This window comes from Hypanus sabinus, chromosome 5 (assembly GCF_030144855.1).
Source record: "Hypanus sabinus isolate sHypSab1 chromosome 5, sHypSab1.hap1, whole genome shotgun sequence".
Classification (NCBI taxonomy): domain Eukaryota; kingdom Metazoa; phylum Chordata; class Chondrichthyes; order Myliobatiformes; family Dasyatidae; genus Hypanus; species Hypanus sabinus.
Window position 1 is genome coordinate 105,861,863 of NC_082710.1, and position 27,457 is coordinate 105,889,319.

The window sequence follows — 27,457 nt, forward strand, 5'->3', positions numbered from 1 at the left end:
TGTTTTCCATTTACACAAAAAAACTTACATTATAGACGACAGCAGCTAAAAATATTAGCTGCGATGCCATAATCATTTAATGTTATGACACGGCCATGAAAACATTAAATAAATGGATATCTTCCCTTAGGGGATAGAACGCAGGCATTTTATTGGCTCCGCGCCCGCTATAGTAGGGTAATATAGCCAATCGAAATCGTCCAATCTGCCCTTAGAATACGAAACCTGATGCAATGTCACTTAAACAATTCAAGATATGAAAACCTTTGGTTAACACTAAATAAAGGATTGCATGCCATATTTTAAATAAAACAATTTGATGGAAATGCTCAGTAGGTCAGTCAGCATCTATACTGAGAGACATTGAGTTAATACCTCACAATCTATGTAATGTCGTTCATGACCAAAATCATTTGTGGCCTGAGGTAAAATGCAGCCATTGTTGAAATGAAGGAAAAGTGACAGGAAAAGTGGGAAATTCTTTTTGAATCTTAGCTTGCACCAATTATTACAAAGAAAGGAATTTGAATAGAATTTGAACACAACCCAAGTGAGTACAAATCATACAAATTCCACAAAGTCCAGATACATTAATGTACTGTATGTGTAATCTTTAAATTAATGTTGTATTAATTTTGGGGATGGACTTAGAGTCATTTAACACTACAGCACAGAAACTGGCCCTTCAGCCCCTCTAGTCAGTGCCAACTTCTCTTGCCTTTCTTGAAAATAATCTTTTACATCTGGGAGAGTCTTACACTGAAACTTTAATTACCACTGCACAGGATCAGGTAAAGCTGCAGAAAGACGTGAACTCAGCCAGCTCCACCATGGGCACTAGCCTCCAGGGCACCTTCAAAAGTTGATGCCTCAAAAAGGCATAATCTGTCATTAAGGACCCTATCACCCAGGACATGTCCTCTTCTCTTGGTGCCAATAGGGAGGATGTACAAGAGCCTGAAGATACACTCCTCAGTATTTTAGGAATATTTTCTTCCCCTCCTCCATCATGTTTCAGATGGTCATGAACCCATGTACACTACCTCAGTATTTTACCTCTCTTTTTGCAATATGTATGTAATTTATTTTATATAAACTTATTGCAGTTAATGGTTTTTATTATTATGTATTGCAAAGTGTTGCTACAAAGCCACAAATTTCACAACATATGCCAATGATATTAAATTTGATCCTGTTATTTAATATAGAAAATAATTGAAATAAAGCAGTTTCAAATGGAAATTAGTGAGCTCTGACAGTGGCATTTTGCTAGGGGCAACTGCATCCTCTTATCTCGCTAAGCCTGATTCTGGCAAAGAAATGTGCTGAACACAATAAGCTCATTATTTTCTCCATTGTGAAGAACATAGATGTACAATTATATCGTATTTACATTTAAAGACGTGTGGAAAAGTCATTCAAAGCCTGACCTTGGCAAGAGAATTAACCACATTTACAGCAGAAAAATGCTTTCACCTTAATTAGGTAAATTGACATTGCTGACTGCAGTATGTTGCATTTAATGGTGAAGCTAATCTCTTGTTGCTGGATCAAGACCTTACTTTGGCAAACTCATAGATAATCCCAATAGTGAAAGAGCTGAATGCAATTCCACTTGAGCACCTTTCGCATTGACACCAAGTGAGACATGATGAGCAGGGCCTGACCAATTGAAAGAACAAAGCATTGGCCACAGTGGAAGAGGAATGGCAGCTTTATCAAATGAATTTTGCTATCGAGAATGAGCTGATTCTGACTCGGCACACGCCCTTCTGAATTGACTCACCTTTGCTTCATTTCAACGCCGAAACAACATGAAATCTTATTTTCTAAGTGGGGTGGAAATTCAGAAATCAGAGGGACAAATGGAGTTGGAATTCCTTGTGCAGGATTCCACAAAGGTTCGCTTGGGGGTTGACTCGGTGTTGGGGAAGGCACATGCAATGTTGCAATCATTTTGAGAGAACTAGAATATAAAAGCAAGGATGTAAAACTGAGGCTTTATAAGGCACTAGTCAGACCACACTTGGAACATTGTGAGATGGATGTGGAGGCCAAGTCACTGGGTATATTTAAAGTACAACTTGATAAGTTCTGAATTAGTAGGCAGTCAAAGGCTCCAGGGAGAACATGAGAGAATGGGGTTGAGAGGGATAATAAATCAACCATGATGGAATGGAGTAGACTCATTGGGCTGAATGGCCCTGCTCCTATGTCTTATGGTCGAAAACAGTTACAAGTGCTAACATCTCAATTCCTGAAGCTTTGGATGATGACAAGGAGGACTTCTACTCTGATCTTCAAAAAAAATCTTGGTCCACAACCCTGAGAGAAGGCCTTCTGATCCTCCTGGCTGACTTCAACACTGGGATAATAAGGGAAACCATGCTTTGAGAAGATGTGATCAACATGGACAGAGGAAGGAAGACTGATTCCTAAGTGATTCTTCCACTGATGAATTCTTTACACACAATCACATCATAATAAATATCTTGTTTTGTTAGAGAGACAAGCTCAAAACATGATGACAATACCATCAATCCAAACTCAGAACCTACTAGATTAGATCATCATTCAAGTGATGGATGACAAGGACCTCCACATCAGCCACACAGCTTAACAGGCACCCATGACTGCTGGACACACCACTGCCTAACCTATACTGTCATCGTCATCAACTCAGCCCTGAAATATTATCATCAAGGATCCCACATACCTGGCTCTTCTCAGACAACACCTAAGATCATATGTCACCACGGTTCGGATATGGCCCACGTGTGGAGTGAGAGACACTGACGCAGGTCGATATTCCCCAGGCTTTCATTCAAAAAAAGGAAAATAAAACAATAAATGCTGGGCCAAAGAGGGCCGTTAACTAAAACTCTCAAAAGGGAAACAAAGCCTACAGTGCGGCCAGAAAGAATGTCTAAACTTTAAATGAATACCGCTAGTCTCCAGAGTCAGTTGATTTTGAAAGTCCAATGGCTCAGGGAAGGTCGAAGGCAAAACAGCAGTGAAGCTTTGCTATGTTCTGTCCAAGTCTCGACAAGCACTACGACAACAAGAATGTAGTTAAATACCATAACAATTAAATAATAATTGCCTGACACGTGCAAATTCTCAAGCGCAATTGCCGTATCTACTGCGCTCCTGGATCCGTGGTTGTGACATCGTAAGACATACGAGCAGCATTAGCTCACTTACCCCATCAAATCTGCTCGGCATTCCATCATGGCTGATTTGTTATTACTCTCAACCCCATTTCCTACCTTTTCCCGCATAATCTCCTCTCCCCAAACTAAGAACCTATTACCTTTATGTAATCTTAATGACTTGGCCTCCACAGCTGTCTGTGCCAATGAATTCAATCGATTCACCATCCTCTGGCTAAAGAAATTCCTTCTCATCTTTGTTCTAAATCTATGTACATCTATTATTCTGAGTCTGTGTTCTCTTGTCCTAGACTCAGCCACTACAGGAAACATCCTCTCTACATCCACTCTATTTAGCCCTTTTAATATTTAAATATACTTCAATATGATCCCCTCTTATTCTTCAAAACTCCAGTGGGTACAGGCCCAGAGCAGTCAAACACTGCTCATATTTTAACCTTTTCATTCCCAGAATCATTCTCATGAACCCCTCTAGACCCTTACAGATACTCCCTATCTCCCATACAGTGTCCGCAGGTTATGGCTTGAAGTCCATCTGTACACCATGATCCTTGCCCGCCAAAATACTGCTTACTGCATCTGTCATGGGCACCGGCAAAATAGCATTAACATTGTCTCTGTAAAATCCTCCATATTCACTATAAGGATTAATGAACCAATCCAGTAATGCCTCAAGTCTGCAATACTTATCCCTTTCTTCAGACCTTTACATGCTTTTATGTTCATGTCTCTTTGAAGCCTCACACAGCTTCACCACCAACAGCTTCCCACCACTCCCCACCCTCCACTTCACGTTTTGTGCTGCTTCAGATCTGGGCTCTCGGGCACCCATTCATCTTCCACCCATAATTGGTAGTCATGCTTTAAGTGTGTTGAGCCCAAGCTCTGAACTGGGAAATTTTCTATCCACCTCCCTAACCTCCTTTAAGATACTGATTTAAATCTACAGCTGTAAGGTTTTGCGTCCTCACCCTAATATAACTTTATGGGCCTCACTGTTGAAATATGTCAGATAATACATTGTAAAGTGCTTCAGGCTTTTTACAGCATTAAATTCACTCTACACATGCATTGTAGTGTTATTTATTCATTCAGAGGAAGGTTATACAGATTTTAAAATTTACCAGGGTGGATAGGTGACTTGATCCAAATAAAGAAAGAAAAAACTTGTTTACTTGCAAGACTGCTTGATCATGCGCTGAAATGAAATGTTGCATTCAAGAAACATGCAAAGGAGAAAATTTATTTATTTTATCTACTTATTGAGGTGCAGTGCAGAACAGGCCATTCAGGCCCTTCGAGCTATGCTGCCCACCAATCCCACAATTTAATCCTAGCCTAATCATGAGGCAATTTACAATGGCCAATTAAGCTACTACCAGTACGTCTTTTGACTGTGGAAGGACTGGAGCACCCAGAGGAAACCCACATGTTCCTGGGGAGAATGCGCATACTCCTTACTATCTCTCATACAGTAGGTGTTGTAGGTTCTCGTTTGTTGATATAGTAAAGAAATGCAGCCTATTCTCTTGAGTGAGACTTGAGATAATGAGTCGGCCATTCAGGACTGAGGAGAAAAGGATTGTCTTTATCCAGCTAGTGAACATTTGGAATCCTCTGTTCAAGAGGGCAGCTGAGTTCAAAGTTCAAACTAAATTTTGTTATCAAAGTGCACATATGTCACCATATACAATCCTGGCATTCATTTTCTTGTCAGCAAATGCAACCAATCTATAGAAATATCATTATAACAAAATCAATGAAAGAATGCCCAACTAGGGCTTTCAACTAGAGTGTAGAAGCCTATGAACTGTGCAAATGCAAAAAGAAGAAACAATACTACAAATAAATGTGCAATAAATGTCAAGAATGTGAGATGAAGAGTCCTTGAAAGTGAGTCCAAGATTGTGGGAACATTTCAATGATGGGGCAAGAGAAGTCTGTTCAAAAGCCTGAAGGTTGAGGGGTAGTAACTCTTCCTAAACCCGGTGGTGTGAGTCCTGAGGCTCTTGTACCTTTTTCCTGATGACAGCAGCGAGAAGAGAGCACGTTCTGGGTGGCGGGGGTACCTGATGAATGATATTGGTGATGATGAGTTCAAAGTAAATTTATTAACTACATAGATAAAGGTTACCATATATGATCTTGAAATCTTTTTCTTGCAGGCATTTAGAGAGGAGACAAGAAATACAATAAAATTTACAAAAGCTTATGCACACACAGACAAACTACATGCAAAAAAAGACAAACCGTGTTAAAAATATATGAGTTGTGAAGAATCCTTGAGAATGAGTCTAAGACAGGGACCGACTTTTTAATGTTAATGGAATCAAGGGATGTGAAGTTAGTGTAGGAAAGCAGCTATCATCTCATTGAACAATGGAGCAGGCACAAAGTACATGGCCCACACCTGCTTCTGTTTCTTACGCTTATATATCTGTAGTGCAAATGCTCTGATTGGCTGTCATTATACATTCTGCTTTATAATATCCAGCAAAGGAAAATATGACTCATTCAAATAGACACAAGCCTGTTGGCTGTTGTCTTGGAATGTAACTAACTCTGTTTATACATAATTGTGATGATTTTTCAGTGAAATGTAATTCTTTGTGCAATATTCTTGGCAGTTCCTGAGCAAACATGAAAAATGGGTATTTCAAAATTCAATATTGTTTATTGTCATTCTTCAGTACAAGTGTAAAGGAGAACGAAATGATTGTTATTCCAATGTGGCATAAAAACACAGTAAGAAGTGGAAGCATAAAGAACACACTAAAAACGCAATAAATCTAAATACATAAGATTAGCTTTTATACATAGACTGATCATAGGTACATAAAGTGACACTAGGCACTGGAGTGTCTGTACATAAGATGCCCCTGACAGGAAATGATAAAGTAGTGGAGATGGGGTTGGGTAATGGGTGGAGGTGTTAATCAGTTGGGGCAAGTAACTGTTTTTGAGTCTGATGGTCCTGGTGTGGATGCTGTTTAGACTCTTCCCATATGGAAGTGGGACATACAGCTCATAGGTGGGGTGAATGGGTTCCATCATGATATTGTTGGCCTTTCTCCAGCAATAATTTATGCATATTACTAGCCATGCTTGTTCCTTGGAAACTCAATAGCTACATTTAATGTCAGAGAAATGTATACAACATACATCCTGAAATTCGTTTTCTTCACATCCATCCACAAAAACAGAGTGCCCAAAGAATGAATGACAGTTAAACATTAGAGCCCCAAAGCCCCCCTCCAGCTCCCATAATAGCAAACATAATCATTCTGACCCTGGGCTTTCCAGTCTATCAGGACCAGCTTTTAGATTGTCCAAGCACTGGGTAGTGCCCCGCTTTAGGACCCAGATCCTGGCGCAGTGACATACTCCAGCTGCACAGCCTGAAGCTGTTCCCAATCTCACCAAATCAGCTCGGTACTTGGAGCAATCTGACTTTGCACTTGGGTTAGGTGGATGGCCATCGAAACTCTTCCACATCAACACCTCTCCAAATCACTCACTCCAGTAGTGACAGCGAAACCAACTCCATCTGTGACACCATTTTGAACATGTTGTGTTTTGGCTTTGCGATGCGCCCACACAGCCCTTCCACATCCTTCGAATCGAAGTTGCCCCTGCTTGCTTCTTCTTTGTTTGCAGCGATAGTACTTGACCACAATTTACTCAGAAAAGGTGTTATTAGTAATGTTTTTAGTCGAATGCTTTGCCTTTTGAACTACCAGTAAGTTGTTGCACACATTGGTGCATGGTTCATGGTTCATATTTCTGGATCATTGGAATCTCTTCTGGGGAACTTATGAACTGCACAAAAAGGACGGGTTACCCCTGAACTCAAGGGGAACTAATGTCATTGGGAGCAGGTTTGCTAGAGCTGTTGGGGAGTGCTTAAACTAATTTGGCAGGGGGATGGGCACTGCAATGTTAGGCTGAGGATGTGGCAGTTGCTGTAAAGCTTGATGTAGTGTGTAGTAAGACTGCGAGAAAGGCAGATGACAAGGCAAAATTCAGTCAGTGGGATGAGTTGAAGTGTAAGATGAGGGCAAAATCAAAAAGGATGATAAAAACAAGACTGAAGGTGTTATATTTGAATGCACACAGTATATGGAATAAGGTGGATGATCTTGTAGTGCAGTTAGAGATTGGTATGATGTTGTGGGCATCACTGAGCCATGGCTGAATGAAGACTTTAGTTGAGAGCCTTACATCCAAGGGTACACATTGTATCGATAGGACAGGCAGTTAGGGTGGGTAAAATATGAAATCAAATCCTTAGAAAAGTGGGGACGTAGCATCAGAAGATGTAGAATCCCTGAGGGTAGAGTTGAAGAAACTGCAAGGATAAAAAGACCCTGATGGGAGTTATATGCAGAAGTCCAAACAGTAGCTAGGGTGAGGGGTGCAAATTACAATGGGAGATAGAAAAGCTTTGTCAAAAGGGCAATGTTACGATAGTCATGGGGGATTTCAATATGCAGGTAGATTGAGGAAATCAGGTTGGTGCAGCATCTCAAGAGAGGGAATTTAGATGGCTTTTCAGAGCAGCTATGTTTAAGTTCACTAGGGAAAAGGGCAATTCTCAATTGAGTGTTGTGTAATGAACTGGATTTGATTAAGGTGCTTAAGGTAAAGGAACCTTTAGGAGCCAGTGACAGAATTTACCTTGCAGTTTGAGAGGAAACTGTATTGCTGTGTAAAGAGAATTACAGGGGCATGAGTTAGGAGCTAGTGAAATTTGATTAGAAGGGGGCACTACCAGGGATGATGGCAGAACCGCAAGGGCTAGAGTTTCTGGGGGCAATTGGAAAGGCAAAGGATGGATGCATCCCAAAGATGAAGATGTATTCTAAAGGAGGATGATGCAACTGTGGCTGACAAGGAAAGTGAAAGACAGCATAAAAGCAAAACAGAGACCATATACTATTCCAAATATTAGTGGCAAGTTAGAGGATTAGGAAGCTTTTAAAAAACAACAGAAGGCAACTAAAAAAGCCACGAGGAGAGAAAAGATTGTCTAAAAGTATGCTCGCCAATAATAGGACAAAGGATACAAATTTATTTTTCAGATATATAAAAAGTAAAGGAGAAGTGAGAGTGGATATTGGACCACTGGAAAATAACGCTGGGGAGATACTAAAGTAGGACAAAGAAATGGTGGACAAACTTAGTAAGTATTTTGTGCCAGTCTTCACTGTGTAAAGCACTAATAGTATGCCAGAAATTCAAGAGGGTCAGAGGGCAGAAGTGACAGTTGCCATTACTAAAGAGAAAGTACTTACAACGCTGAAAGGTCTGAAGGTAGACACCCCACCTGGGCCAGATGGGCTACACCCCAGAGTTCTGAAAGAGGTAGCATAGCTAAAAGAAATTGTGGAGCCATTGGTAATGATCTGACACGAATCACTAAATTCAAGGTGCTGCACATAAGGCAGCTTAACAACATGGTATTACAGGAAAGATATTAGCATATTAGCTAAAGATAAAGATATTAGCTGACTGGCAGAAGATGAAGAATGAGAAGGAGGCCTATTCTGGTTGGCTGCTGGTGTCTAGTGGTGTTCTCCACAGGTTGGTGTTGGGACTTCGTTTCACTGATTTACTTTTCGATGACTTGGATGAATGAATTGATGGTGTTGTGGCCGGTTTTGCAGATGATACAAAGACAGGTTGAGGGACAGTGTTCAGAAAGCAGGGAGTCTGCAGAAGTACTCGGACAGATTGGGAGAATGGGAAAGGAAGTTTCAGATGGAATATAGTGTAGAAAAGTCATGTACTTTGGAAGAAGGAACAAAGGCATAGACTATTTTCTAAAAGGGGAGAAAATTCAAAAATTAGAGGTGCAAAGGGACTTTGAGGTTCTTATGTAGGATTCCATAAAGGTTAATTTGCAGGTTGTCCGTGGTACTGAAAGCAAATACATTGTTAGCATTTATTTCAATGCTAGAATATAAAACAAAGATGTCCCTTTCTCCTATGGCCCACTCTCCTCTCCAATCAGATTTCTTCCTCTCTAACCCTTGACCTTTCCCACCCACCTGGCTTTGTCTATCACCTTATAGCTATCCTCCCTTCCCTCCCCCTCTCCCCGCCTTTTTATTCTGGCATCTTCCCTCTTCTTTCTCAGTCTTGAAGAAGGATCTCGGCTTGAAACATCAACAGTTTATTTCTTCTCCACAACCTGACTTGCTGAGTTCCTCCAGTATTTTGTGTGTGTTGCTGTATATATCCTTCCTTATTTCTGCAACAGATTTAGAATAATGGTGTTGCCATGACAGTGCTGCTTACACATTTTGGAGGACTAACTTAAAAGAGCCATTGAATGCAATAGCATTAGGAAGATGAATGGATCTCTTTGCTGAAGTGACACCTCCTGAAGCAGTCTGGGTTAATGAAACAGCTGATGTTAATGTAGCTCCCACTTTGTAAGACCTGGCAACCAGATGACATCATTAGTGTCTGTTGTTTCACTCCTCAAAATTAAAATTAAGGTAGAGGTAAGAAAGAAAAACAATTTTGAATTCAGTCATAATTATTTTAATTTGATTTTTAAAGCATTAAGATCCAGTCGTTAAGCCATATTTCAACACAGAGAAAGACATTCATTCTTTGATATAGTTGCCCCAGCAATTTTGTGTTAAATTAGTTATAATGAGAATAGTTCTGTCGTTATTATGCAAGACCAGCTTTACAGGTGTTCTGCTTCTCATTTGATCATTACTGTTCTTGAAAATATGTTGCCTGGGTGTAGCCATATTTAGTCAAAGTTAAACAATACTGTGACAGCATTACAATAACTGATGGATCAAAGCAGCAACTCTTACTTGTATCCAATATGTCAACTCATATAGTGTGGGCACTACAAATTAAGGAACAGAGCTTAATAACAGAGATTTGCATTGAAAATCAGGGGTGCTACTGGAGCATCATTTTACTTAAATTGCTCATATTTATTATGGTCATAGTCCCACAAAGTTGTTTGAATCATTTATTTTTGTTGCTTTAAGTCCCAAGCTGGCTTCATCAGCAAGGATATGTATGTCCGTTTATCACATGTGATATAGTGGCCAACTGTGTCACAGAGTCCCTGGCAGTTCATGCAAAATGAGATGCATTATCTAACTGTTGGCAAGGTGTCTCACCATTAGGAAAGGATAAGAAAATGCTTTTGAAATATCTGCAGGCCATTCGGTCTCTCGATTCTACTGTACCATTGTGACATGGATGATTATGCTCTATTTCCACCTCATTTGCCAACCCTGGTTCCATTACCAAAGAACAATTATTCAATCACATCCTTGAAAGACAAAATTAAATCAGCATCCGCAATCTTTTGGAAAAATTCTTTCAAAATTCTTCAGTGTGTGTAAGAATGCCTTTCCTGATTTCTGTACCCTACTCACAAGCACTTTCTTTCTTCTCCACGTCTCTGAAATATAAACTTTCCCTGACTCTCCATTCCCCTATTCCCTAATCTGTCCTATTACCTCTTCTTACCTGCCTATTACTTCCCCTGGGCCCCCCCTCCTTCCCTTTCTCCTACGGTCCACTCACCTGTCCTATCTGAATCCTTCTTCTGCAACCCTTGACCCACCTGATTTCACCTATCACCTGCCAGCTGGCCCCCGTTCCCATCCCCCCATTGCTTTTTATTCTGGCATCTTCGCCTTTTCTTCTCAGTCCCGAAGAAGGGTCTCGGCTCGAAGCGTCGACTGTTTATTCATTTCGATAGATGCTGCCTGACCTGCTGAGTTCCTCCAGCATTTTGTGTGTTACAATATAAACATATTCTCTCTTTTCCAGTTTTGATGAAAGGTTGTTGATCTGAAGTGTTCACTTTATTTCTCCTCGTACAGAGACCGTCTGTCCTGCTGAGCATTTATTTATTTGTAAAATAGGCCTTTCTGGCCCTTCAAGCCACATCTCCCAGACAGCCCCTGACAACCCCAATTTAACCCTACACTAAGCACTGGACAATTTACAATAGTAAATTAATCCACCCAGTACTTCTTTGGATCATGGGAGGAAACCGGAACACCCAGAGAAAGTCCGTGAATTCCACTAGGAGGATGTACAGATGACATCAGAATTAAACTCCGAAATCCGACATCCTGAGCTGTAATAGCATCACGCTAATTACTACACTACTGTGGCTAGTACTTTCTGTTCCTTTATAAAATAGTATTTTCTGTGTTTTTTTGAAAAATTTCTGATTTTCACGTCCTAATTATAATCGTGGGTGGCTTGGCTCTAATGCTATGATTTATAGTGTCGTGCGGCACAAAGACAGCTCATGAACACACGAGGTTCTGCAGAAATCCATAGCAACACACACAAAATGCTGGAGGAACTCAGCAGGCCAGACGGCATCAACAGAAAGGAATAAAGAGTCGTTGTTTCATGCCAAGTCTCTTCATCAGGACTTCTCCAAGACAGATACTCTCAGTCCAGCTCATCCATGCCGACCATGACATATATCTACGTTAATACAAAACTTGCTGCACTTTTTCAGTCAATGCAATCTCAAGTGGGAGTCACTCAGCTCCTAACTTGCACTGTAGAACCATATAGAGCTTTCAGAATTCAACATAAAATTCAACAATGTCAGATAATCAGCCATTCTAGATTTATAATACACAATTTCAACATTTTGTTTTCTCCTCTCTTCTTCTGATTTATACCTCCCTTTTCATGATCTTTTCCAGTCCCTCATGCGGCTACCATCAATTCAATCTCTTCCGGTCTCCAGAACATGAGGGAGCTTCCCTTTCATTCCCTCTTCATCTTCTTGCTGGCTCTGTAATTTAAACGCAGTTTCATTTCTAACTTACCCCAATTCTGGTCGTTCACCTGAAGTATGAGTCGATCCTGAGGATCGCGGCCTGAGCATCGGTCAGAAGTTTGGAGATTGAGGCTCAGTGACCAGAGCCAAGTCTGAATATCTCTGAAAGTCCACTGTGGAGGGTGAAGCCCAAGTCCTTGTCTGCTGGTGGGTTAAAGGACTGTGTTTACGTGTGGGTGCGAGAGAAGAACGGGGCTTGTTTTTGTTGTTTGTTGCTTGTTGCCTGCCTTGAACACTACTGACATGCTAGGTTGACAGCAGAACGTGTGGCAACATCTGTGGGTTGCCCCAGCACACCTTCCAGTACGTTAATTGTTAACACAACTGACACATTTCACTGTAGTATGTTTCAATGTACACGTAACAAATACATAAATCTTAAATGTTAACTCACTTACCCTCTCCATCGGATCTGCAAAATATTTCCAAGAAGTTCAAACACGAGGAAATCTGCAGATGCTGGAAATTCAAACAACATACACAAAATGCTGGTAGAACACAGCAGGCCAGGCAGCATCTATAGGGTCCTGACGAAGGGTCTCGGCCCGAAACGTCGAAGGCGCTTCTACCTATAGAAGCTGCCTAGCCTTGCTGTGTTCTACCAGCATTTTGTGTGTGTTGTCCAAAAATTTCAGACTGCTTCCATCCTGCTGCATCTATCAGTGATAAAAGTGGCTCGGTTGGTGTCATAGCTTTTCAGGCAGTACCAGGTTAGTTCATAGAGATGCAGTAAAAAAGTTTTGTGCTATGCCCACATGACAATGAAATTCTAGTCAACTAGTTTAATCAATGGGCACCAGAGCAGCCAAATGAACCTGTATTGTATAATGGAATGTAATGTTAAAAAGAGCTGTGAGAAATTCCTAGTAACTCTTTAGAATTCCTACTTGGATGGTTATAACAACTTTGCAATAATTTTGCTGTAATGAAATAATTTCCCACTTGGGATCAATAAAGCATTTATTATTATTGTTATTTTTGTTTTTATTATTATCATTATCATTACTATTATTATTAAATCATGACTAAATCAGACTGGAAACTGTGATTGCATTCATTGCCAGATGAGTAAGTAACTTTTGATGCAAATATTCCCATTACATGAAATAATTACATTTTCTCTGCTCAGCTTTTCACACAAAAGAAGTTGCGCTCCTGAACATTTTTCTGATTAGATTTTCTCAAGCAGAAGAATTTGTCTTTGCTTGCGCCTCTAAATGTGCACAAGATATTAACTAACAGTTGCTGTCACTTCCATAAGATTCCAGTGCAATGTGTTCAACACCGCAACCAAAGAGCAATGTTTCCCACCTGGATTCTAATGAGGAAGAGACTTAATCATTTTACATAATCAGAATGTTTGCATCAAAAATGATTTATTCATCTGGCAGTAAGTGCAATTACAGTTTCCAGTCTGATTTAGACATAACTTTTAATAACTTTTTACAGGAAATTGAAATTTGTAGGAAGTTGAAAGACTTGCTGGGAATTTCTCCTTGCTCTTTTCAACATTCCATTCCATTATGTAATATAAGGTCATTTGGCTGCTTTGACATTTGTTGTTTTAAACCAGTTGTCTTGAATGTTCTTTGGCATAGCACAAAATGTTCTACCACATTCCTAAACACTGAACTAGCACTGGCAGGCGGACTGTGACAGCAGCTGAGCCACTTTGAGCACCGATAGTCTCAGCAGAAAGAAAGCAGTCTGAACTTGTATGGCAGAAGCAGGAGTTCTACGATGAAAGCTTCAGTTTCCACTGCAGCTCCCAAATATCAGCAGCACAATCAAACCTAAGGCACTGGTGATATAACTTTACATGGGTCAGTTTCCCTTCACTTTGATACTGGAGAGGATTGGTGTGCGGTTATGGATTTACCTTGCCTATCTGCTTGACATTACAAGAAAGTTTTCTGCTGTTTCTCATTGAGCACATCTGTCAAATACTTCTTGCAGGTCGCTCCACTAAAGCTTTCCTGTATGTTCTCAGCAACGGAATGTGTCTGACCACATCTTCTGGGTAGGTGGCATCTATTCTACTTCTGTTCATCCCCAGTTGGTCACCAGATTGGAGATTCCACCACTAAGCTAATCTTGGCTGTAGGCTAAGTTCTGTAGCTGAGCTGGTGGCCGAACTCTCTCAGAGTTAAGAGTGTCTTCAGTTTTACTATCTGATTGCACACTAACATCTTACGTAACTTCAACATAACATTCGAACTCCTATACCGAACACCCCGACTCATGAAGACAAATATACCAACACACTCGTTATGACCCTATTGCTATGACTTGTGATGACACGTGCAAGAAATTATGGATCTCTACACAGATACGGGGTGAAAGGTGAAATATTTAAGGTGAAACTGATGGGGAATTTCTTCTCTGAGAGGATGGTGAAAGTGTGGAACGAGATGCATCCCAAGTTCAATTGTAATATTTAACAGAAGTTTGGATAGGTACATGGATGAGGGAGGAATGGTGGGGTATGGCCAAAATGGAGGTTGATGAGACAAGGCAGGTCATGTACTAGATGGTTTGAAGGGCCAGGTTCTGTGCTGTTGTACTCTATAAAACTTCTCTATGAATTTCCTTGAGGTTCTATAGTGTTTCTTTGTTTTGTGGCTGCCTGCAAGAAGACAAATTTCAAGGTTATATACTGTGTGTGTAGGCCTCCATTAGTCTCAATAGACCATGGATTTGCACCGTGGGAAGTTTCTAGGGCACAAGCCTGAGCAAGGTTTTTTTTTATGGAAGACCAGCTGTTGCCCAAGCTGCAAGTCTCCCCTCTCCACGCCACCAATGTTGTCCAAGGGAAGGGCATTAGGACCCATACAGCTTGGTACTGGTGTCATCGCAGAACAATGTGTGGTTAAGTGCCTTGCTCAAACTAGCAACCTTCAGATACTTAGACAAACACCTTAACCACTTGGCCATGCGCCAACACTGTATATATACTTTGATAATAAACATATTTGAACTTTGAACCTTGATTAATAAACATTTTTTGATAAAGGAGAGGTTCACTATATTAATTACACCTTACTCACACTCCAACCACTAAGACATTTATCTACTTATTTATAAACAGAACATGGTACAACCATGCACCTCAGCTCAGTCAACTTCCCACCACAGCTCTACTCACTTTTGCTTTTGTCTTTTCAAGCTAATGATGCAGTTGGTGATTGAAGTTGCAATCACTGACCTTGACAACATATAGAGGACATTAACATTTTTGAAAAGCTGCATTCAGGATTCTGGGGATTCAATTACTGCATCGACCTCCACAAACTTTTCCGTCATTCCTATGCAAGATAAAACATGTATACATTAATCACACATCATGACTTCCATGCCTGCTTTCCAGCACTGTCTAAATTAGCTCCCGGTAAGTGGCTATGAACTTTACCAAGGCATCACTCCTTCAGGCTGCATAGTCAAAGCAATTATTTTCTGTCTCAACTCATATCAGATACATACGTTGACAGCTGCATTTTTAGTTGACAACCCTCAGCAGTGCCAGTAGCTATCGATTAGCATGGGGCACAATCAGTGTGAAACATCAGTGGATTATACACACCTGCTTCTCAGCAATAAATTATCATAAAAGAATAATTAAATGGAATGCATTTATTTGAAATGATATGAACATCTTTAAGGTTTTGTATTATCAGGGAATAATAAATAAATATTCATTGACAAGTGTTACTTGTTCAAATGTTATTATTTTATAAGGGTATGTTGCTAGTTGGCATATATGGTAAATCAATGAGAAGGGTGGCAGCAATTCCGGAAAAGCTAGCATTTTGCAGAAGGGGTTTGTTATCATTAGATATTCACTTGATAAATAAAACAACGGTAAGATAAAACAATGCTGAAGGGTAGTGATTCATAATAAACCACTGCAAATCTTTGCAATGTCATTCAGTCTTGCACTGTTAGATTTTTTGCCTTTGAAGTGGTCTAAGAAATAAAAAATAGTCAGTTAAATATGTAAAGAGTTATGAAGTACCTAGTACATGTCGTAGACTATGTATACCTGTCTGGACACGCCCCTCTGCTGACTGCTCCTGTGGCTCCTCCCACAGACCCCTGTATAAAGGCGATTGGAGGCACTGGTCCTCCCTCAGTCTCCGAGATGCCGTGCTCCCTTTTGCTGCTAATAAAAGCTTATCGTTCACCTCCCATCTCCGAGAGTTATTGATGGTGCATCAGTACACATTTAGGATCAGTTAACTACAGTTCAAGTTTTCAGGAACTTACAGCACATGAGCTAATATCTCTTCTCTCTCACTGTCCATTATGCTACTGGCATTTAGGGCAGCAAAGGAAGTCCTCTACCTCTGTCTGTCATTGGCCATCTCCTCCATACTTCCCCAGGTGTGGTTCAGGGTCCTCAGTTGTAGACAGATAGAGGATTATTCATTGCTGTTTCTGCAACAATTTTTTTTTTTGCCCAGTCAGGGTTGTTAGGCCACAGCTGAACCCCCAAAACTGGAGAACCAGTGGACAACTCTCAGTCTGGACTCTACCCTTTGACCTTTTGGCATGGGTGAACCTACCAAGAGCCAAAGCATAAAGCCCTGAATCCAGCCAACAAAGCTCTCCGGTCATTGAGGCACACAAGCCTCCAAACCCTATAACAAGTTTGTGGTCCGCTTGGAAGACGTGGAATAGCATCAGAAACATATTCAGGAAAACTCTTCAGTTTACAATTTAGATTTATAATCAGGGAAGATTTTTTTAAAAGTACTGTAATGCTACTTGGAGGAAAACAATCATAGAAGTTATACAGTGTTCAATATGGAGTGCATCAAAATAATAATTGGAAACAAATGGCAGTTATTTTGCAGTTGTGGCTCAGAAACTGCTGGCTGATATTTTTATCTGGAATTCCCCTAGACCATAGCATGGACTTTAATGTGGAAAATAATTAAATCAGGGAAAAGGAGAACATATTGATACTACGAAAGAGGAGGTGTTAGCAGTCTTGAGGTCCATAAAGGTGGTCAAAGTTCCTGGGGCCTGAGCAAATATATCACAGGATGTTATGGGAAGCAAGCAAAGAAGTGGTTGGAGCAATGGCAAAGGGATGGCATGGTAGCGTAGTGGTTAGCACAACGCTTTACAGTACCAGTGACCTGGGTTCAATTTCCACTGCTGCCTGTAAGGGGTACATTCTCCCTGTGACTGGGTGGGTTTCCTCAAGGTTCTCTGGATTCCTACCACACTCCAACGACATACTGGCCAGTGGGTTAATTGGCCATTGAAATTATCCTGTGATTCGGTTAGAGTTAAATTGGGGGATTGCTGCGTGGCTTGGCTCGAAGGGCCGATTCCACACTGGATCCCAATAAACAAACAGTTACATTTCTGTAGCTTCCTTACACAGGTGTGATGTATTGGAAAGCTGGGTGGGGAATGTTGTGCCTCTATTGTAGTCCACAAGACAACAAGTGAGCCTGTCATCAGTGGTGGGAACCATTCTGGAGGGGATTCTGGAAGGCGAATAGAAGGGCCCTGGAGATTGTTGTAGAACAGAAAGACCTATGGGTGGAAGAGCATAGCTTCACGAAAGTGGCCTCTCCCTGCCCCCTTCCCACACTCATATCAGAGTCAAGCTTATCATCACTCACATAGAGTTTGATTTTTTTGTGGCAGCAATAGAGTGAAAAATATAAAATTACTACACTACAATGCAAAACTCTTAGGCACCTTAGCTGTGTATATGAGCCGAAGACTTTTGCACGGTATTGTAGATGCAACGTGACTTCATAACTTTTAAATTCAATGTCCCAACCAATGATAGCATGCATGCCATATACCTTCTTGACCACCCTATCTGCCCATATCTGAAACTGCACTATATCCTGCTTAATCCTCTGGCAGCCTTCTGCAATGTCCACAACTCCACCAGCTTTCATGTATATATCAAAAACAACAAGGGTCCCAGCACTGACCCTTGCAGAACACCACTGGTCAAGGACCTCCAGTCAGAATAACACACTTCGATCACTGCCATCTGCCTTCAATAGCAAGTCAATTCTGAGTCCAAACTGCCAAGTTGCTGTGGAACTTATGCTTCTTAATCATCTGCATCAGCCTACCTTGAGGGACAGATATCAGATTTCCATCATCTCCAGTTGTTGACTTGCACATGCTGGAAATTAAAGCTTCTGAATGGCACTAGTCATTCTGTAAATACTTACACGTCATCCCCAGGCTTTCATATCTCTACTTTAACAACATTCTATTACCAATCCTTCATCAGCATTGGGCCTGTCAATAAGAAATACAGATCATTAAAATAATATTTTGAATCAAAAACAATCTAAGTAACTCAGACAAGGTTTGAATGGAAAGGGAAACATGTGTGTTACAATATAAAAGCACTACGTTACTAAATACGACTATTTCAGAAAATTGTGAAATCCCAGTACTATTTAACTTCCCACTCGATTGGTTTTTAAGTTATTAAAAATGGACAACTAGTTTAATCAATAATGTTGCAATCCTCAAAGGCAGATTCGTTGGGGGTACAGTTATTTCCTGATGCTTTGTGATTCTGTCATAAGTAACATTTTTTGATAGGCAGTCTGAGAGCCTTAATTGGTGCCTTATTATGAATGTGTATGTTTTCAATTGAGGCATTGATCCTTAAGGGAATAGGCAGATTTTCTGTAAAGTGTACTTTTTAAAATAATTCACTCACTATTATTTTCATACGCTGAAAGGAATTGAATTGACTTTATTTCTTAAATCCTTCACATACATGAGGAGTAAAAATCTTTACGTTACGTCTCTGTCTAAATGTACAATGCGCAATCACAGTAATTTATAAGCATTTTAATTAATAAATACAACAGTTAATGTAACGTAGAAATACACTCAAATCAGCGTGAGTTAATCAGTCTGATGGCCTGGTGGAAGAAGCTGTCCTGAAGCCTGTTGGTCCTGGCTTTTGTACTGTGGTACTGTTTCCCAGATGACAGCAGCTAGAATAGATTGTGGGTGGGGAGACTTGGGTCCCCAATGACCCTGTCCTTGTAAATGTCCTGAATCATGGTAAGTTCACAACTACAGATGTGCTGGGCTGTCCGCACCACTGCAGAGTCCTGCGATTAAGAGAGGTACAGTTCCCATACCAGGCAGTGATGCAGCCAGTCAGGATGCTCTCAATTGAGCCCACACCAAACTTCCTGAACCATCTGAGGTGAAAGAGGCGCTGTTGTGCCTTTTTCACCGCATAGCTGGTGTGTACAGACTACATGAGGTCCTCGGTGATGTGGATGCCGAGGAACCTAAAGCCGTTCACCCTCTCAACCTCAGATCCATTGATGTCAATAAGGGTTAGCCCAGGGGTGGGCAAACGTTTTGACTTGTGGGCCACAAATCGTTCTAAAATTTGACAGGGGGGCTGGACCAGGAGCAGATGGACGGAGTGTTTTGGTAATACAGCTCATGAGAGAAAATAAAATATCATGGGATATGTAGAAAACATGTGCTTTAATTTCAATTGAAAATGAACAAATGCATTACAACAAAATATCTGTCTTTGAAGTCCCATGGTATTTAGCTATTTATTGAAATGACTTTTAAAACACTGAAAATTAAATGAATAAAATACAGCTTTTTTTAATAGTAACAGTTATTACTTTAAAGCATTGAAACTTCTGTTATCCTTCAAGATATTATCATCATCACTCTCTTCCTGACTGTCTTTATTTCAAAAACGGTAGGAGATGCAGGTCTACTTGTCCTGCTCCTTCTTATTCAATTGTCCCCAGTGCCAAAACTCAACAACGACCAGCACAAGGAGAGAACAGTGACAGCGCGCCAGTATGCAGAGCGCGTTATTTGATCTGGAGCGCATTTTTTATTTTGAGAACGTATGTGCACCTGCGCACTACTCATGTCCATCACTTAACAGAAATGACATGTAACATGTAAGGCTTATTGAAAAAAATATTTTCAAATGCATTTTTTTACATAACACCACGAAGAAAGTTATTTTTAATTTCAATGGGAACAGTGTTGTTGGTCTCCCTTTTTAGCCAGCGCATCAAAGTCTGGATTTAGTTTTGTTGTGGCGATTCTCAGGATGGATCTGAGGTGTTGGTCAGTTAACTTGGATCTGTGGCTGGCTTTGTTGCTGTTCATGACGCTGAACGCCTGTTCACACAAATAGGTCGAGCCGAACAAAGAGTAAAGTGCAAATGTGGAGTAATACGCTGCACCTCAACAAAGGTCAATGTATATAGAGTGCGTCAACTATTGGGAAAACGCCAGAATTGCGGGGAAAAGACAGTAACAAGGTTTATTAATATAATTTCATCAAGTTCTGCGGGCCGGATTAAAAAGCTTAACGGGCCACATATGGCCCCCGGGCCGTAGTTTGCCCATGCCTGGGTTAGCCCGTCTCCATTCCTCCTGTCATCCACAACCAGCTCCTTTGTTTTGCAAAATGAGGAAGAGGTTGCTTTCTTGACAACCCTGTGTCAGAGATGACTTCTCCCTGCAGGCCACCTCATAATTGCTTGAGATAAGGCCAATCAGTGTAGTGTCATCAGCAAAATTAATTAACATATTAGAGCTATGGGTGGCGACACAGTCAGGGAGTAAATGAGGAGATTTAGTACAGAGCCCTGAGGGGCTCCTGAGGGTTGGAGGTGAGGGAGTCCACTCTACCACCTGCCAGCAATCTAACAGGAAGTACAGGATCCACCTGCACAAGGCAGGGTCAAGGTTGAAGTCTCTGAACTTCCTGCCAAGCCTGGATGGAATTATGGTGTTGAATGCTGGACTGTAGTCCAAGAACAGCATTCTCACATAAGCATCCTTCTTCTCCAGATGTGTAAGGACGGTATGTAGAGCAGTGACCATTGTGTTGTCTGTCGATTGGTCGTGTCGGTAGGCAAATTGTAGGGAGTCGAGTTTGGATGGTAACATGGTGCAGATGTAGTCCTTGACCAGCCCCTCAAAGCATTTGCTTATTATTGAGGTGAGTTCAACAAGATGTCAGACATTCAGGCACATTACCTTGGTCTTTTTTGATACAGGGACAATGAATTCATGAGTTCAAACTGAAGATTATCACAGTTACAAGTGCAGGGATTGAGTAGATTAACTGAGCCAGTAAAGATGACTTCACAGCCAAAGAGAACAAGGATATAATTAGAACATTTCATTGAGTAGAATTCTGCCATGGTGACATGAAGTTTTATATAACTAGTGCAAGGATTCTTAACCATGGTGGTCTGTGAATAGACTCCAGAGGGTCCTTGAACTTGGATGGGAAAAAATTACATCTTTATTTTCACTAACCTCTAACTGAAATTTAGCATTTTCTTCAACTATGATTGCAGACAACAAACCACAGTGGTATTAATAGTACCTGTGACTTTGTCACCAATCGAAATTACAGATATTTTCATATCACATTACAGTTGTTACAACCAACTCATAAAATCATTTATGGCATGGTCATCGCTATTTTAGAATTATGGTAGTTATTAGACGCGTGGCTAAATCAAATGAGATTGCAGTCTTTCTGTCTGCAGATGTTCATCTGACATAGCTGGCCAACCAGCTATCAAGCAGCCCTGCAATTGGATGTCCAACATGATGTGTGTGTTGCCCCAGTTTAATGTTCTTATTCAAGCTTCACAACAACAGCCTTCACACTGATACGTCTTTAAAACATAAACTTTCATTTTTAACTTGCCTGTATTTTAAATGTATAGTCTTGATATTTAATGCATTAATAAAGAAGTTCATATAATATTATATAGTTAGTTTGAAATTTTATAATATTTTGATAACTGTATTTCAATATAATTGGTTTATTTTGTAATCCTTTGTATTCTATTTTATATATTTAAATACATTATTTTGGGAAGGTGTCTATAGGCTTAATCAGACTGCCAAAGGGGTCCATGGTATAAAGTAAGTTAAGAACCTCTGATATAGTGTAAATCTAGCCCACCTGATTACATTTGAAGCATTGTGTTTCAGGACTTATTATCCACTTTACTCCTTTACAGAGTCTATTATTGAAGCCAGTTAAGTACAATTAAAAACAACATGTATTTGTCAGTCTTGATGAAACAATTTCATCAAGATGGCCACACCACAGAAAGCAAACAAACAGAATGATATAAAAAAAAAGTGTTTTGTCACTACAGATAGAAAAATAGACCAGCTTGTAAGTACTTTATGCTCTGCTGTTGCTCAGATGTCAAAAACTAGTTTTCACTCAAGTTTTCTGCTTGGAGAAGAAATTCAGTACTCATAAACACAAACACTAATAGGCTGATTCAGTGAATGTTTAACATGCAGGTTCCATCGGTAGTAAAGAAGGCAAGCACCACATTACCATTCACTTTGAGTGGTCTAGAATATAAAAGCAAGGATGTATTGATGAGGCTTTGGTCTGACTGCGTTTGGAAGTGTTTGACCATTTTGGGCCCCATACTTAGTGAAAGACGAGCTGGTCCTGGAGGTGGGCCAGAGGAGATTCACAAGGTTGAAGGTTCAACATATGAGGAGCATTCGATAGCTTTGGGTCGGTACTCAGTGAAGTTCAGAAGGATGGGGAAGGTGGGGGTTAGAGTTACAGAGTGGAAGTGGAGAGGATCTTTCCATTAGTAGGAGAATGTAGGATCCAAGGACACAGCTTCAGGATAATAGGAGCTAAAACTAAGCTGAGGAGGAATCTCTTTAGTCTGTGGGTGGTGAATCTATGTAATATGGTGCCACAGGAGGCGGTGGAAGCCAAGTCATTCAGTGTACAAGAGAAAATTCTTGAATGTTAAATAGGTAAAGGGTTACATGGAGAAGGTGGGACAATGGGATTGGAAAAAAAAGTCAGCCATGGTTGAATAGTGGAGCTGACATGTTAGGCCCAATGGCCTAATTTTGCTCCTATATCTTATGGTCTTATGAATGTGAGGATGAATTTCTAAGTTGAAATCCGTAACATAAAGGCCTGAAGGTCACAGATCATAGATTTATCCAAAGAAATAATGAACTGTCGACCTTCTTTTATCTTGGGTATCAGACATCAAACAGTTTCTATACAGTATTGTGCAAAAGTCTTATACACATATATACATAGAAAGGGTGCCTAGGAGTTTCGTACAGTACTGTATTTCTCAATGCAGAGTGGAGAGTGAGTTTGTAAATCGGGCGGGAGCAAAGGATGTTGGGAATGGCAAGGTTGGAGTGTTGCGAGGGGTGTGTGGGGCAGGTGGCAGAGAGGAATGCAGGAAAGGGTGGGGGCTGACACACCCAGCCCCGAGACATCAGGCAATGTCATTTGATGCCAAGCAATTGGTTTAATGATCTTTATAGGAAGTCTCTTTGGTGTTTCCCACTTCATCCCCTTTTCTCAACCATGATTCTTCTCTCCCTGCCTCCTTCCCACTCTCAGTCCACAATAGAGACCCATATCAGAATCAAGTTTATCATCATTCACATATGTCATGAAATCTATTTCTTGTTTGTGGCAGCAGTATAGCAAAATACATAAAATTACAACAGTATTGTGGACAAGTCTTGGGCATCCTAGCCATATATATGTGCCTAAGACTTTTGCACAGTACTGTACATGTAGGATGCCCTAATGCAAAGGACTAAGAGTGCTTACATAGGAGGCCGAAAGCAAAGTTGTAACTGTTACATATTATAACAAGAAAATTATGTGCAGAATTGAGATTGATTTCCTCCCAAATTTACCAGCAAAACAGAGGGTGGACATCCCATTGAAGGAGTGCAAGGGAACACATTGCATGTGTGTTGAGAGAGGAAGATGGTCAATATGAAGAAGAGTAATTGATGGGAAAGATTGGATAGTGAAGATCAGGAGGCTCAGGAAAGGAAAATGAAGAGGAGATAAAGGGTGGGGTGAGATTTGGAGCAAATATGTGGGTAACTGGATGATCTGGAGTGGGAGGTCATATGCAGGAAGCAAGGGGGAGACTGGAAAAGACTGGGGAGATTGGGAGGGAGGTTTAACCTTGATTTCCTAACCAGAAGAACCCAATCTGTACAGATTGAAAATAACATCTGCAACTTGCTGGCAATCAACACTGGCACACCTTAGGGATGTGTGCTTAGCCCACTGCTCTACTCTCTCTACATCAATGACTGTGTGGCTAGGCACAGCTCACATGCCATCTGTAAATTTCCTGACTGTACAACCATTGTTGACAGGATTTCAGATGGTGGCAAGAGGGCATGCAGGGGCAAGATATACCAGCTGGATGAGTGATGTCACAGCACAACCTTGCACTCAATGTCAGTAGTACCAAAGAACTGATTATGGACTTCAGATAGGGTAAGGCATGGGTACGCACAACACTCCTCATAGAGGGATCAGAAGTGGAGAGAGTGAGCAATTTCAAGCTCCTAGGTGTTAATATTTCTGAGGATCTAACCTGTTCCAACATATTGATGCAGCTATAAAGAAGGCTATATTTCATTTAGATTTCGAGAATATTTGGTATGTCATCCAAAACACCCACAAGTTTCTACAGATGTACCATGGAGAGCATTCTAACTGGCTGCTTCACCGTCATGCTTCACTGTTATGGTGGGGGGGGGGGGGCGGCGTCTACTGCACAGGATCAAAATGAGCTGCAGGGAGATATAAACTTAGTCAGCTCCATCATGGGCACTAGCTTCCATAGTATTCAAGACATCTTCAAGGAGCAATGCCTCAAAAAGGTGGCTGCCATCATTAAGGACTCCCACCACCCAGAACATGCTCTCTTCTCATTGTTAGCATCAGGGAGGAGGTACAGAAACCTGAAGACACGCTCAACGATTCAGGAACAGCTTCTTCCCCTCTGCCATCTGATTTCTGAATGGACATTGGGTGTAAAGAGAAAAGGTGAACTTACCTTGAGGAAGATCAATATTTATTTTTCCTGAGCTCTGATCAATCTTTTAACTAATGCATGAGAAAGTGTTTAACATCAGGTTGAGGCCTGCTGCATTGTTTCATGTCCATGTCATCTATGCATTTCATACACGTCATTCCACATTGCATATGGCATCAATTGTGCATTTTATGCCAATTGACATTACTGCACGGGCATCTTCTTGCAAGGAAAACATGATCAGATTTACAGACGTGCATTGTGGACATATAAAATATTGAAATGGTATTTCAGAAAAAACTGACATACATTGCATTAAAATGTTAGCTATTGGGCAGAATTTCTTGGTCAAAGGTTTTATATGAGTCTGTTGCTCTTAGTAAAATGCTTCTACATCCCTTCAAAATTACTTCTTGAAATTAAAGCTTTCTCTGTTATCATGTCTCTATTCGCTCTCACACAAAAAAAAGGAAGAATTTTCTAAAGCCCCAGAAACAATAACTATCTGCAGAACAAATGCATGTCAAATGGGAAGTATTAGAATGACTATAACCACAAGTCCCCAAGGACAATGCAATTATGATGGGCATTCTGCTTACTGGAATGGTTTGAGGAATGTTGGCGTTCTTTTACTCAGAGAGAATTGAGATACTTAACCCATTCTCCAGAACAGGGAAAGCAAAGAGTAAATCTGATAACCCCATTGAATATCATGGGGGTTAGTTATATAGAAACTTTTCCTCGTGAACGAAGGATTCAAAACGTAAGGATACAAATGCAAAGTGATTTCCATAGTTGTTACCATAATGTCATTACAGCACTCGCGACCCAGGTTCAATTCCGCCACAGCCTGTAAGGAGTTTGCCCGTTTTCCTCCATGACCACATGGGTTTCTTCCTGATGATCTGGTTATCATACAGGTGAGTTGGTCAATCGATCACATGCTGACTCTTTGGATGAGAAGGGCCTGTTACCATACTGTATCTCCAATAATTAACAAAATTGAAAGTTGGCATTAAAAATGTATTTAATCCAGCATGTATTTGGAATTTGAAATGAACTTCCTGTAATGGTACAGGGTCCATTGTAGCTCAAAAATTAAAATGAATGAGCACTTGGAGAAAGAAATAAAATGCATGGGATATAGGAAAGGGCATGCACTGGAAACCTTTTGAAAGAGCTAGAACTATCTATTTGGCCTTCTTCTATCCCATTCTATGTCTTGGTCATCTGATTTGGTCTACATTGCTATCAGTGCTTGGATCACAGAAACATAGAACGGTTACAGTACTGAATGAGGCTGTTTGGCCCTTTGTGCCTATGCTATGATAATGGGAGCATTAGTTAGAGTTTGGAAGGTTCAGTTGGAAGGTTAAGGACTTTACTATGTTATTGATGAGATAGCTCATATCTGGATCATTGCTAGGAGGTATGCCAATGAGGGTTCTTGCAGACTGCATCATAGTGATTTAGGTAAGCTTTGGATTTTCCCTCGCACTCTAATAGATTGCTCATCCATCCACCCATCACAATGATTCAACTCCTTTTCCACTTAGATTTTCTGCTAAGTGTGATACTTGTCCTCTGCAGTATTGGTTTGGTAGTTGTCCATCATGTTTAATGATACCAAGAAACCTGCGCAAGAAAGTTTTTAAAGTGGAAAAGCTATTGTTCTGGGCCAGTCCCACTCCCTTGACTTTGAAAGTTTGGGTCCAGTGGTACAAACAAGCAATATAAATTAGGGTCTCCCTGCTTGCAAGTGGATGACCATGATGTCTTCTGTGCCTTGTCAAGCTTTTCGCTCTCTTTGGAGTGTTGCAGAACCACCTTTCTTGCTGTTGGATCTCGTCATGGAACTCATCGGCCCAGTCCACCAGAGCTCACTTCACATGCAGGGACGTTCATGTTCCTACCTCACCAGTGCATGAGGCTTCTGGCTACCTTCACCTGGTTTAGCCCACCTGTCAAAGCGGTGAATTGGATTCTGGCTGCTGTTGCATATGAACAGCTAATTGGAGCCATATGTGAGAGCTGATTGTTCAATGGGGACCAAAGTTGAGTGAGCTGTCCCTGGAATGGACACAACAAGCTCCTTCACCAGAGGTGCTGTCCCTCCCTGGACATCCTATTCAGTCCACTGTAGTAGATCAAGGATGGTTCACTTCTTGATTCAAATGCCTACATTGAGTTGGACTTTAATTATAGGTTGAAAGTGACTCATGAACACACTCTGATGAATTTTCACATCATCATTTAACAGATATTTGCAGCATACTAAGGAGTGTTCAATGTTGTAATTAAGATTGAATCATAACAATGACTTGTTTGTCTCATCAAGCAAAAAATATATCTTCGGTGATGATGTAACTTGCCGAGGTTGAACTGGGTACTCTTTGGAAACCATGAGTAATTTTTCCTTCCATTTTCTTTAATGGAAGTGGATATGCACAGGAGATTGCTAAATCCATCGTGGGCAATTTAAATTATCATTCACATTCATAATTACCTTTTACCTATTTTCCACTTATTCCCAATTGAATTTCTGCTGA

The 27,457-nt window shown here is 40.7% G+C and overlaps 1 long non-coding RNA gene across 1 annotated transcript in view; it reads left to right on the forward strand.

The window, feature by feature from the left end:
• The first annotated feature begins 13,735 nt into the window (after positions 1 to 13,735).
• Positions 13,736 to 27,457, forward strand: part of LOC132393744 (uncharacterized) — a 40,409-nt gene continuing 26,687 nt past the window's right edge. Inside the window, exons 1-2 of the long non-coding RNA XR_009512068.1 lie at positions 13,736 to 14,047; positions 25,727 to 25,828. This is a non-coding gene — a long non-coding RNA (uncharacterized LOC132393744). The remainder of the gene's footprint in view (positions 14,048 to 25,726; positions 25,829 to 27,457) is intronic.